Raw genomic sequence first — 13,720 nt, 5'->3', positions numbered from 1 at the left:
TGTGTAATTTGAATGAACGTTGTATGGAATACATAGGTATCTGTTGACTAAACTAAATTTTAAATTATGGATGTTTTTCAATGTGCACCATACGATACTATGAAAATACATTAAAATATAGTTATTACCCATCGGTTGGCACGGTAGACGTTATATAAACCAACATAAATTAATATACATCGCAAGACATGAAGCACCACCGACGTCTTAAAATTGCTGTGGTAGTAATTTATACTACCGACACCACAAATCAAAAAACCTTTGTTTAAATTATTTAATACTGATCTAACACTCATAATTAATATTTCCAACTAAAGTACAAAAAAAAGAAATAGTGACAACTATTATAGTTTTTTTAGGATTTATGGTGTGTGACCTTTGCTGGTTTTTAATAAATTAAAACTACCCATTGTTTTAAATGTATTTACGTAATATTTTTAAATGAATCAAAAATGAATAGGTAGGTACTAGTGAACATCGTTCAAGTGACAACAAATATTATTTTCAAGTACAATGCTGAGTAAAGAATAAATTGATAGGTACATTTATAATAACTATGTTAGTTGTATGTGAAATTGATAATTGTTTTTATTTCACACTAAAACTAGTAAAACTATAATACTAAGAATATACATATAAAGTCAAGTATTTATGTATCAATTGTCTGCGAAAAACAATCCTTAGTAAAGGAAACCATTTGATACATTATTGCTATTATAGTAATCAAATTTACCAAGAATAATATAATATATTTTGTTATACTGATCTCACACTCGTAATAAATTTTTCATAACTTAAGTACAATAAATTTAAAGATAAGAACTAGTGTTTTAGGATTTTGGGTGTGTGACATTTACTGATATTATCTGAATTAATTTAACTAATGTTTTAAATTTCTTTATAAATGAATTCACATAATACTTTTAAATGAAAACTAAAAATACTGTTTTGCAAAATCTGTCCGTTAATAAAGTTAATAAAAATTAATAAGTGTATTTTATGATTAAATTGCTATTTAACTTTATTGATAGTAGATTGAATTCATCTATTACGAAAATATTGTATTTGACGATTTCATTGTGTGTACAATATATAATAATATTATATTTAATAAGTTTTAAGTTTCCATGAATAATATTTTTAAACTTATTGACTAGTGACTAGACAAGTTACGTGATCTTGACTGTCCATCAAGAACTTCAGAGAATAAATTCGATACAGTGCTAGTCCCTAAATCCCGTATTAGATTTGAAACTTCATCCACCTAGTTATGAAGCTCCGAGAATAATGAATCGTGTTTGGATACCGTTTTCTTAATTTTTTTTGATGCCAAATGTAATCTATTAACTTTAGAGATGAGGTCGCTATAGCTTCACACACAGCGCATAACCGTGAGTAGGTTATTTTTAAAAAGTCACACCACTAGTATTCGTGAGCGACATAGTTAGGTTTAATACATTAAACACATTTTACATACCTAATCGTCATTTTCATATACCTCACAATTATCGCACATTGAACAGTTCATAATATTAAATATCGATACGGAGCAAAGATAGACTCATGACCGATTCGAATGACTTTTAAGAACGAACTGATTTTATATGATTATTGAAAGTTTAATGAACTCAGAAATCTATTCATCTATGTAATTATATTTACAATCAGCCAGTTTTAGGAACAGGTAACAAAATAATCATCTTGATAAAGATAGATATAACAACACAATGTTGTATCTAGGTAAGATACAGATAAAAGATAAACAAGTCAAATTCATCTGACAAAAAGATAAAAAGTAAAAATATTGTATCTAGATGATACACTACAGATAATTATAGAAATTCAAACTTGAAAATATAACTAATATAAACATATAATAAGTACATGCCTATATAAAACCCAAAATATCGATAAATAATTTTTCACTCAATTATATAAATCCACTATATTTTTTTATGAGTTTCTGAAGTTCAAAATTACAAAAAATGTAAAGATAAGAACTAGTGTTTTAGAATTTTTGGTATGTACTGATTTTAACTGAATTAATTTAACTTATGTCTTAAATTTCTTTACAAATGAATTCACATAATATTTTAAAATTAATATTAGGAATAATCGTTGAAGTGATAAACAAATATTATTATTGATAGTGAAATTTCCGAAATATATGTTACGGGCAAAGTAGGAAACCTGGGCATTGTTATACAATGTCCGGGCACTGTGTACAATGCCCGAACATTTTGGGCAATGTAAGAATGACCGTTTTAATACTCAATTTTTTCATACATTGGCCGGGCATTGTACGAGATTGCCCGGGCAAAGTGTACGCCGCCCGGATTCATGTGGGCAAAGTGAATTGATTACTGCACAGTGCACACATATTTTATGCTTAACAATAACACTAAAAAACCATTCTTACACATTTTATTCGTTTGATACCACGACTTACTAGATTATCTTGTTGTATGGCGTACGCACTATACCTATACGCGATGACGGCTGCCGATAATACAAACTGATCCGTAATTTCAACGACAAAGTGATCACATAGTTACATCACATAATTGCAAACAGTATAGGTTATCTAGATAATATTTAATTATCTAATCATAAAACCCCTACCTATTCGAAATATATAATATTGTCACGACGTAGTCTGCCATTACTATATTATTATATTGTAATACAAATCGGTGTAAATGCAAAAAAAAATTGGTCAACTTTGTAACTCAAATTATAATAGTTGTGTATGTGTGTATAAATAAAGTAATATAATGGTATCTCACGTGCTTAAGATAACTTTTTAGTAGTAATTAAGTAGGTAATTAAGTAAATAATATAATTCATCTTGTTCATGTCAAACCACCTTTGGATAAAAATATGAATTTTTCTGTTAAGAGGTTCCATACTTGATAATAGATTTAAAAAATATTAAAAGGCAACTAATATCTGAAGCGTCTATTTCAAGTTTTTTTTATGATTATTAAAAAATGTTTTATTTATTTTTAATATATTCAATATTGTATGGTGCCCAAATTTAAATGGGCACTGTATACAATGCCCGGACAATGTTAACTTATTCCAACTTTGCCCTCGAAAAACGGGCATTGTGCACAATGACCGGGCACTGTGCACAATGCCCAATTTTCTACTTTGCCCGTAACATATATATTACACAATTAGAGGATTGTGCGCAATGCCCGAACATTTTGGGCAATGTAAGAATGACCATTTTAATACTTAATTTGTTCATACATTGCCCGTGCAAAGTGTACCCCGCCTGGATTCATGTGGGCAAAGTGAATTAACTACTGCACAGTGCACACATTTATGTCGAATGATATTTATAGGTACTTAATAGTTACAATAACACTAAAAAACTATTCTTACACATTTCATTCGTTTGATACCTAAATAAATTGTAGTTATAAAATAACTACGATTTAATAATAAATAATATAATTCATCTTGTTCGTGTCAAACGACTTTTAGATAAAAATATGAATTCTTCAGTTAAGAGGTTCCATACTGGAAACTATTAAAAGGCAACTAATATTTGAAGCGTCTATTTCAAGTTTTTTTATGATTATTAAAAAATGCAGGAAAATGTTTTATTTGATTATTAATATATTCAATATTCTATAGTGCCCAAATTTAAATGGGCTCTGTATATGATGCCCAGACAATGTTAACTTATTCCAACTTTGCCCTCGAAAAACGGGCATTGTGCACAGTGACCGGGCACTGTGCAAAATGCCCAGTTTTCTACTTTGCCCGTAACATATATATTATATATACATGTCATGTAAGTACATGCTTGGGTAAAATCCAAAATATATTAATTAGTATCTCACATATTTGCTTGTCAGACTTATCAATTGTCATTAATAATGGTTCTTTTAAAATTAATATCGATAAATTATTTTTCACTCAATTACATAAATCCACTATATTATTTATATGAGGTTTATGAAGTTCGAATTTTGATATAATAACCAAAATAACCAATTAGTTAATTAGTTTGAAAATATTATTCAAGGAAACTTGAGACTTTTAAAATATATTATTATATTTTATACACACAATGACATTGTCAAATACCATATTTTTCATAATAGATTAATTCAACCTACTTGTATTACTATCAGTAAAGTCAATTACTTTAATAGCAATTCAATCATAAAATACACTTATTAATATTGGTTGACAGACAGCTTTAACAAAGCATTGTTTTTAGTTTCCAATAAGATATACTGATTTCAAAAGAAACTGGTAAGTGGAAGTCGTTCTCCTGAACAGTAGGTTACAGGTGGGTGAATGCAATGTATGCGTTGTTGAATTTTAATTCGATGATATAATATCATTAAATATTTGTATACGAAAAACAATTCTGAGTGGTGACGGTTTGTCAGCCTAGGATATTTTATATAATATTTATATAATTATTACTTATTATTAATATGGTAGCCGGTAAGTTTAATAGATATTATAAAATTACAAAAAAATAACTAAAATCGTTACTTATTCTTGGTTATTTAATATGTGATTTCGTATACATTTTATCTTAATATTACTATAAACAAAAACTGTGTTTTTAGATATTTTTAAATTTTTTGGTCACAAAATAACGTACATATAAAACTTGAACATTTCAGAAAATCATTTTGAATTATCAATTTAAAAAGGTGGGTAAGTGGATGTCGCTCTGCTGTACAGTAGGTTACAAGTGGGTTAGTATAATGGATAGTATTAAATTTGAATTCAATGATATAATATCACTGTATAAGAAAAACGATTCTGAGCGGAGACGGTTTGTCAGTCTAGGTATTAGACATACCTATTATAGGTATACTTATCTATAGTATTACAAAAAAAATTGACCTATAATAGGTATCAATAATAAATTCCAAATTAATCATATCACAATGTCCATCAGGTAACGCGTTATACATCAACTACAAATCGTGGTACTATATCATAGATATATAATAGTATACTTTAGAAGTTTCAAGTACCCACAAGTAATATTATACAATCACAACAAAATAACTAAAATAGTTATTCCAGGTTTTTTAATATGTTATTTCGTCTAAATTTGAACTTAAAATGACTATGAAAATAAACTGGGATTATGTATTTCTTAGAATTTTTGGTAACAGAATTAAATATTTACGTGAAATCTTGTTTTAAATTTTCAATCCTTAGATATAAAAGTTGAACATTTTATAAATTTTTAACTACAAAATAATTATTCAATTTTAAATTTGATAAATTTTGTCAAAATTTCAACTTCAAATGCTTATAAAAAAAATGTGTGCCTATGTATTTTTAATATTTTACAATTGCTATTGTAACAATATATCAGGAGCCTTGCATTAAATTATCACGCAATTTTACCAAACAAATAAAATTTTATTGATATTTTTAGAAAAAAAACTAAAAAAAAATGAAAACTGACAATGTCCGTAAAGAGCTCAAAATAAGTCAAAATATTTTGAAAATGTTATGGTGTATAGAAAATGCTAATATAAACATTCAGTCAAAATTTCATGTATCTACGGTCATTTTTTTTAAAGTTACACCAAAAACCAAATTCAATTTTGTGAAAAATCGATTTTGCGTAAAAATTCCCGTTTTCCCTTAATTTTTCTTTGGTTTTTCTTGGCGCTTTTGAAAATTACTGAAAATTTTAAATTTTGACCTACCCAATGCACCAACGATATTCACCTTCCATTCGAACAAGATACTGAAGTTGAAAATCGAAGCATTATTTCGACTACTTGTCGTATACACAGACACAAAAAAAAATTTAAAAAAAAATTTTAAAAAAAACACACATCATTGTAAAATCAATACATTCATCGTTCCACTCAGGATCTAAAAATATGCTACTTAAACGTGTGACGAAAATTGTTAAAATTATATGATTATTAAATAGTTTAAGCAATATACCCATGTTACTTGACTTAGATACATTTTTTTACCATCTAAATTATTCCTATAATCAGATTCACAAATTGAATATTTTGAATTTATTCAAAAATGTTTAAACAAATTAAAATTTTTAATTTTTGATATTAAAAAATAAAAATAATTTTTTTTATTACACGTGTTGCGCAAGTGGCTATAAATTATATATAAAAACAAAGTTTTAAAATATTGATTAGAACAAAAGTCAGTTCTATCTGTTACACCCTGTATACAACAACTAGATAGCCGTCTCCTTTTTGTCATAGAAGTCGGCCGCCATTTACCAAGCATGCAATGTTTACAAAATATTATTATCACAGTCTGTATATATGTATAGATAAATATTTATGTAGATAAATAAATGTAAACATTGCATGCTTTATAAATGGCGGCCGATTTCAACATTGGTCACAACTGTAGTATGAAGACGGCTATCTAGTTGTTGTATATATTTATGGGCGCAGTAGAGGACACATAATCGGTGACTGTAGCTAACATGTACATCAAAATATTGAGCTGTGGCTAAGTGACCGTATTACAATCGTTGAACTAAGGTTAATCCACCGAATTCGACTGGTAAAATCATTGGGTTAGGCGTCACCAAGATTCAAACTATGATTGTAAGACAGGCCCTAAGGAGTCGGTTGCGACGCGCACCGTCGCCGGTTCGAAGCTCGGTCACGGGTGGCACTTCTCTTCAGGCAATCACAGTGTCTGGAGAGAGTGGCCACCATCTCCCATCCGGGCATGGCAGATAACTACGGGTGCCCACTTGAAAATTCTGCCAAACTAACGCACGTGTTTACAAAAACCGGTATATTTCTACTTTACCGGGCACCCTTTTTATTGCGTTTTTTTTTTTTTTTTGAAACTTATGTAGTTAAGTACGCTGAAAACGATGGTGAAGTCCAAATTTGGCGCACGAACTTAGTTTTGAAGTAAGTTATGGCCTAATGAAATACACTATTTCGCGATTTTTACAGATTCGCGCATCACACTAGTTTACTACGACTCTTACGAATATTGATTATTTTTTTTTTTTTGAAACATATTTAGTTAAGTATGCTGAAAACTATGGTGAAGTCCGAATTTGGCGAACGGACTTAGTTTTGAAGTTATGGCCTAATGAAGTTCACTATTTCGGAGAGCAGCGACGATTGCCGTAAAGCGTATAATCACTGCCTGCAGTACGCTATACTACGTGATATAACATAGATTTAAATCGTTTAATAATTTTTGTGCCGATACACGCGTAATCACTGCAACTTTGAACTTTCATAACTTTTGAATGGTAAGTTTCCGGAAATTTTTTAGGAAAACCGAGGTTCACCTGAGGTGGTTTTACACAACAAATCGGGGGATATTTTTCGATTGGCGGAGCGGAGCTACGGCGCCGAGGAGTGTAGCGACGCGTTCCGATACACGCGTAATCACTGCAACTTTGAACTTCCATAACTTTTGAACGGTAAGTTTTCGGGAAATTTTTCAAACAGTTTTGAATTCAGCATAAAAAACAACGTATTTTGAAAAAAAAAAAAAAAATTGAAAAAAAAGTGTGTCCGGTAAAGAAGATTTGTTCCAAAATCGCAAAATAGTGAATTTCATTAGCCCATAACTTCAAAACTAAGTCCACACGCCAAATTCTAACTTCACCATCGTTTTTAGCGTACTTAACTACATAAGTATCAAAAAAAAAATTGCTAAAAAAGGGTGCCCGGTAAAGTAGAAAAGTTCCCAAAAACCTATAGTACTCTACCCACAGTTAAAAACCACCCAATGGCCTAAGTTGTCGCGGGTTAATTAAGAATGATAAAAAAAAATACTTTTAAATAAAAGGTAATAAGTAATAATTGTTGGTACTTACCTATATCTATACCTACCAAATGTGATTTTATAATATTTATTTATCCAGACCAAAAACTATATTATTGTAAATATTATAATAACTGTATTGATAAAATAAAGATTTATATTTTAATTTAAAAAAAATGTTTGACTGTTTAAATACATTTAAGCGTACATAATATGTTTAGCTAGGTACTATATATCTACCTAATGGTAGACATAGTAGGTTTGGACAAAAAATAATGATTATATTATATTGATATCATGAATATTTTAGTTTTTTCAAAATTATCAAAGTACCTACTAACTGGTATCTCAGCTAAACCCAATTTTCTATACCAGACACATCCCTCAAAGTTGATAAACTGAACATTTTTTCTTCTACCTACTAAAAAAGTGCTTCTGGTCAGAAAAACACAAAAACATTTTTTAAAAACACTTCATTGTAAAATCAACACCTAGCTATTTATCGCTACCTACTCGTAGAATCTAAAAATGTTTTATATTTTAATAATTTATGTTGATTTTATTCTCAAATTTTGTAGGAAAATGTGATGAAACTTCTTTTTACTCGTAGTTTTGTGATTTTATTTGCAAAAAAGGTTTTTCATTAAAAGGTTGTCATGCGCACTATTTGTTTCACCCCTCTGGCCCACGGGCAACATACCAAAATATATACGTTCAGCAGAACTATAAACCTATGTTGTTATTTAAGTAACAATTGTTACATTTCGTATTAGAGTGAGTTCACATATATTACCCAGCTTTTAGATTAAGTCAAAAGCATTGCCTGTGTTACGTTGCTACTTTATGATATTTTAATGTTTATATAAGCTATATGAGTGTGATGGGGCCGGGTATATAAACAATAATAGTCCGTGTGCCCGGGCACCGTGACGCTATACGCACCTTGTCACACACCGACCGACCTGTGTAATTCGAGTGTAGTGGTGTTATAGCTCAGCTGCTAGCATTGGTTGAGTTTGCCGCGCAAATAATAGTGATCTATGTGGTGTAATGATGTGTGTTGGTGTGTATGTATGTGTGTGTGTGTCTGTGTGTGTGTGTGTGTGTGTGTGTGTGTGTGTGTGTGTGTGTGTGTGTCTGTGTGTGTGTGTGTGTGTGTGTAGGCTTAAAACTATAGAAATAAAATTATAGAGGCAGGTTTTCAAAATATGGGTGTATAATTTCAACAAAAACAAATTATAATATATTATTATAATATTAATGTGATGATAAATAATAATAGGTACACGTGCCTTCTGGTCGAACGAATAGAAAACCAATTTAGAGATATTTGAGCTGTAATAGATTTTATAATAATAATAATTTACAGTCCTTCTGGCTCAACAGCAATATAATAATAGTAGGCACTAATACAAATATAAGTATAAAAAAGAACTCACAAATAATATGACGGTGCTCGACTGACCTGCAGCTGCTACCTATCCTATGTTTCTAAGAATAATAACATATATGTCGGAACAATAGTTAAAAAATAATAATATTGGTGGCGATTCGCGCACGTAACAAATAACAATAATAATATCTTTGACGATTTGCGCCTTACAATGATTATATTATACAACTGGCGATTCGTGCCTACGATATAATAAAACAAAACTTACTGCGACTCGCGTCTACGATATAATAAAACAAAACTTATGGCAATTCGCGCACGTAATAATGCTATACATTCCGCGTAGGCACTACTGAACGGACTGGACACCTTTCGGTGGACGTGCAAAAATAATAATCAGACAGCCGACGCGGCGGCATGCGATAACGTGCTTTATAATCTGCCTAATATTATATAACAATAACTCACAAGAGACATTTAATAATAAAATATGAGAATACAATAAGAATAAAATTAAGAAAAAAATGGTGATAATGTAGGTGTGTGTGTGTGTCAGTGGCGGCGGAGTAGTAGGCATAACAATAATTTTAACATACGGGCCCAAACAGAGTGTGTAAATTATTAAAATTTAGAAATGATTATAAATTTATAAATCGCATAAAAAGGGAAATATCGTAAAAAAGCCAACGTAGCGAGACGGGTAAGGTTCTAAACTAAAATTTTTATAATTATTTGTTCTAATATTAAAAGCTTAATATTTTAATTTATTAATATTTATATTCTGCTCAACGTAAAATTGCTATGTTGTGTGTGGGCCAGAGAGAGAAAACAAATGGTGCGCTGACATTATTATTTTAATTTTCATACAAATATGTAATTCTTAAAGTTTAACTCCAAGTCCAACCACATATTAACATAATATTGTATAGTGTTATAATGATAAGTTTATTATATATATTAGTATAATATTTATATTTAATGCATTTATTTAGTATACCTACTAGTCAATAATTATCTCCTTAATTATAAATTAAAATAATAAATACTAAATTACGCATTTAAGTCAACTATTTAGATACAATGTTTTATAGAAGAAGGAATAAGGTCGCAATTAAAATAAATTATTAAATCGTACCGTAGAAGTATAACTTGGGGATTAAGTTATTAAAATCAAATATAAAATTACTTTTGATGGCTTATATTATTGAAATTGTATATTCAGATATAGGTATAGCTATTCAAAAACTCAAATCAGGCAAAATCATAATTGTATTAAAATCTTTACTTACAACGAGTTTCCTAATATTTTTAAAATCTTGATTTTTTTAACCAACCCATTTTGACCACTCACAGAAGAATTATTATAATGTATATATTTTATAATTCATTATTTTTGAGTCATTATACCAACTTATTATTGCACGGTGGAGGTTCGTGGTATAATTAAGCAATATCTTAAAATTAATCAAAATGTTTTGAAAATATCATTGTGTACCTACCTATATAAAATATAATAATATACGTAAATATTTTAAGTCCCACCGAATAATATTTTTAAATTACAACACAATAATTACCAAGCCTGGGTGGGTTAATGATAATTTTTAACTGAGTTAAGTTAAGTTAATGTAAAACATTTTAACTCAGTTAATAGTTAAAAGTTAACCTAATTTTTTTTTAACTCAGTTAAGTTATTATTATTTTTTTTTATAATATCTTTATAAATACCCAGTAATATGGTTTAAATAATAAAAATCATAAATATTATTGAACACAGGAAATAGCCAATAGCTTTTCTATACATGTGTACTGAATTAATAGATTATGAAGTAGGTACGAAAAAAATACAAAATTGAAAATGCCAAAACAAATACAACTTTTTGATTTATTAATACACTAATACAGATAAGTAATATACATTTTTTTTAAATTATTAAATAAAAATAATATGGTATTTAAGAATGTACTTAATTTTAAACTCTGAATACTTTTTCAGGGTACTAAAAGTCGAAAACTGTTAGAGAATATAGCCAACTTTATACTTCAGTAAAATATTTATTTAAGAAATTGATTTAACTATATTTGTAATTCCCTATTCTAGTAAATGGTTGTGTAATATCAATAATAATTTTTATTTTTATTATTTAATTATTTATAAATTAACATAACTTGAATTTGATTAAAAGTAACTCGTTATTTATTAAGTTAATATCAATTAAAATAAGTTAAGTTAAAAATTAAGTTAAAAAATTAAATTTAAAAAAGTTAAGTTAAAAGTTAAAATTAACTTAACTTTTAACTTTTTAACGCGTTTATGCCCAGGCTTGATAATTAATATTGTTATCTTTGTTTAAATATCTAATTTCGTTCAAAATCGCAATTATCATATCATGTCTATATATAAGAAAAAACTGTGCTTTTATATTTTTTGGATTTTTAATTTCATGTTACTACTTATGAGGCAGTGGGGTATCTACTATCTACGCCCCCGAAAACCAAATTTTGTTTACAATACAACATGTATATAATAATATGAATAAATCCCTTCGTGAAAAAAAATCAAAGATACGCTACTGTTATGAGTTAACCTTATAGTACATTTTTAAGCTTTTGACTTAGTGGATAATTTAAAGCAGATCTTATTGTATACCAGAAAAAATGTTGTAATAGAAAATATAAGCATTTTTATTTTTACTGCTCCAAAAGGTGATGACAGAAAATAAGCACATCGTTGTTAAATCAATACATTCGTCGCTCCACGGCCTCCACGCAGAATCTAAAACCAACCCAAAGTATTGATTGGGGGCCAAGGTGGCGAAATATTAACCAGTGGCGCGGTGAAGGGGTTATAGATGAGCGAACGCTCCTCTAAATTTTGGGTGTGTGGGTATTAATATATGTATATCATATGATATAATATATATCATATATATATGTATATTATATGATATAAAATCATTTTATATGAAAAATGATGGTGAACGAATAGACGGTTTGTCAACATAAGTATATATTACTATAAGTACCTATATTTTATGATATTATTGCTACTAATTAACAGTAGGTTAAATTGATTTTGATGAAAACATTTAATTTGGTATAGACAGGTATATGCACTTTAAAAGTTGCAAGTACCCACGAATAATATTTTTAAATTGCAGCAAAATAACTAAAATTGTTATTTTTTGTTTAAATGTCCAATTTTGTCCACATTTAAATATCAATAAAAAAAAAACTGTTTATATTATTCGGTCTTTTTAACTAAGGACCTACTCATAAGAAACCTTGCTCTAAATTTCCAATTTTAACAATAAAAATTGAACATTATATAAACTAAAATATAATTTACAAATTTTCTTGATTTTAATGAATTTTGTTAACATTTTAACTTTTAATACTAAGTATAATTGTTTTTTACAAGTCTTGTAAAAAACAATTATATTGAAAAAATGGATATTGGTTTATAGCTCGTAAAATTGGTCTAGTCCCCATGTTTATGAATGGAAGTTATCGAACTTATTTTCCAGACAAGTAGTACCTACAAATTCCCTTCATCAAGGGGGTGTCTGGATAAGAAGAAAACAAATATACCTATGATAATAATTATATTATCTTATACTTAATAGTGAAAAACTGACACACCCAAACTGAATTACCCGAATATTACAGGACTTGTTAAAAGTATAATTATTACAGCTCAGAGATCATCGATGTAAAAAGCAGGTATTTTTATATCAATGCACTTTACTTAAGGCTATACAAGATTAAATATTAATTATCTACAAATTATACAAATATATAGAATCCTTAGGTATGTAAATATAGGTATAAACAGTTTTACAGTTTTGTAGCATAGGATAATTAATTCTGTTCTAATCCGAAAAACTAAGTATGAAAAAAAAATTAGGTATATCTAGGAATATAATTATACTTAAATTATTTAAAAATGTAAATTAAAATATGTTAAAATAAATTAGAAAAATTATATGTATGATAAAATTACGAAACCGCCCCTCAAGGCCCCACCATATGTTTTCCTGCTGTATTAAATGTGTGTAATAGGAAAAATGACTAAACACGGTAAACATATTAGGTTTACCCTGTTTTTAAGTTACGTTCAGCTTAGATAGACACTTTCTTGTTAAGTTTTTCACAATAATTCATGTCCATAGTGTTTCGTACATTTATGAAGAGGAGATTTGCTTACTCTTATATTCATTATCAAAAAAAAAAATAAATAAATCAAATTAATAAAAAGTGATCCAAACACAATGGTTGATAAAAATACGAGTATTTTAGATTCGCTGAATGCTGCGAATGTATTGATTTTACAATGATGTGTTTTTCTGCTGTCTATAATATACACAATAATTCTACGTCATGTAACGTGCGTCGTTTGAAGGCGTGGTGACTGCGGTAACTATGGTTACTCAAAGAAATCGTATATTGCATAGAGGCTGCTCGTACGAGCTGGTGTTATGTATGCCAAAATTATAATAACTTGTATATTGTTGATTTGCATTTCTATAGCTCAAATATATTTCT

The 13,720-nt window shown here is 28.5% G+C and overlaps 1 protein-coding gene across 1 annotated transcript in view; it reads right to left on the bottom strand.

Moving 5' to 3' along the window:
• The window catches only part of LOC100161481 (cullin-2-like), a 19,280-nt gene extending 9,915 nt beyond the window's left edge, over window positions 1-9,365 (bottom strand). Inside the window, exon 1 of the mRNA XM_016806521.2 lies at window positions 9,222-9,365. The gene's annotated coding sequence lies outside the window, so the exon portion shown is untranslated. The remainder of the gene's footprint in view (window positions 1-9,221) is intronic.
• Window positions 9,366-13,720: the final 4,355 nt, after the last annotated feature.

The sequence above is a fragment of the Acyrthosiphon pisum genome, chromosome X, assembly GCF_005508785.2.
Source record: "Acyrthosiphon pisum isolate AL4f chromosome X, pea_aphid_22Mar2018_4r6ur, whole genome shotgun sequence".
In the NCBI taxonomy this organism is placed as follows: Eukaryota; Metazoa; Arthropoda; class Insecta; order Hemiptera; family Aphididae; genus Acyrthosiphon; species Acyrthosiphon pisum.
This window is presented reverse-complemented; position numbering and strand designations above follow the sequence as displayed.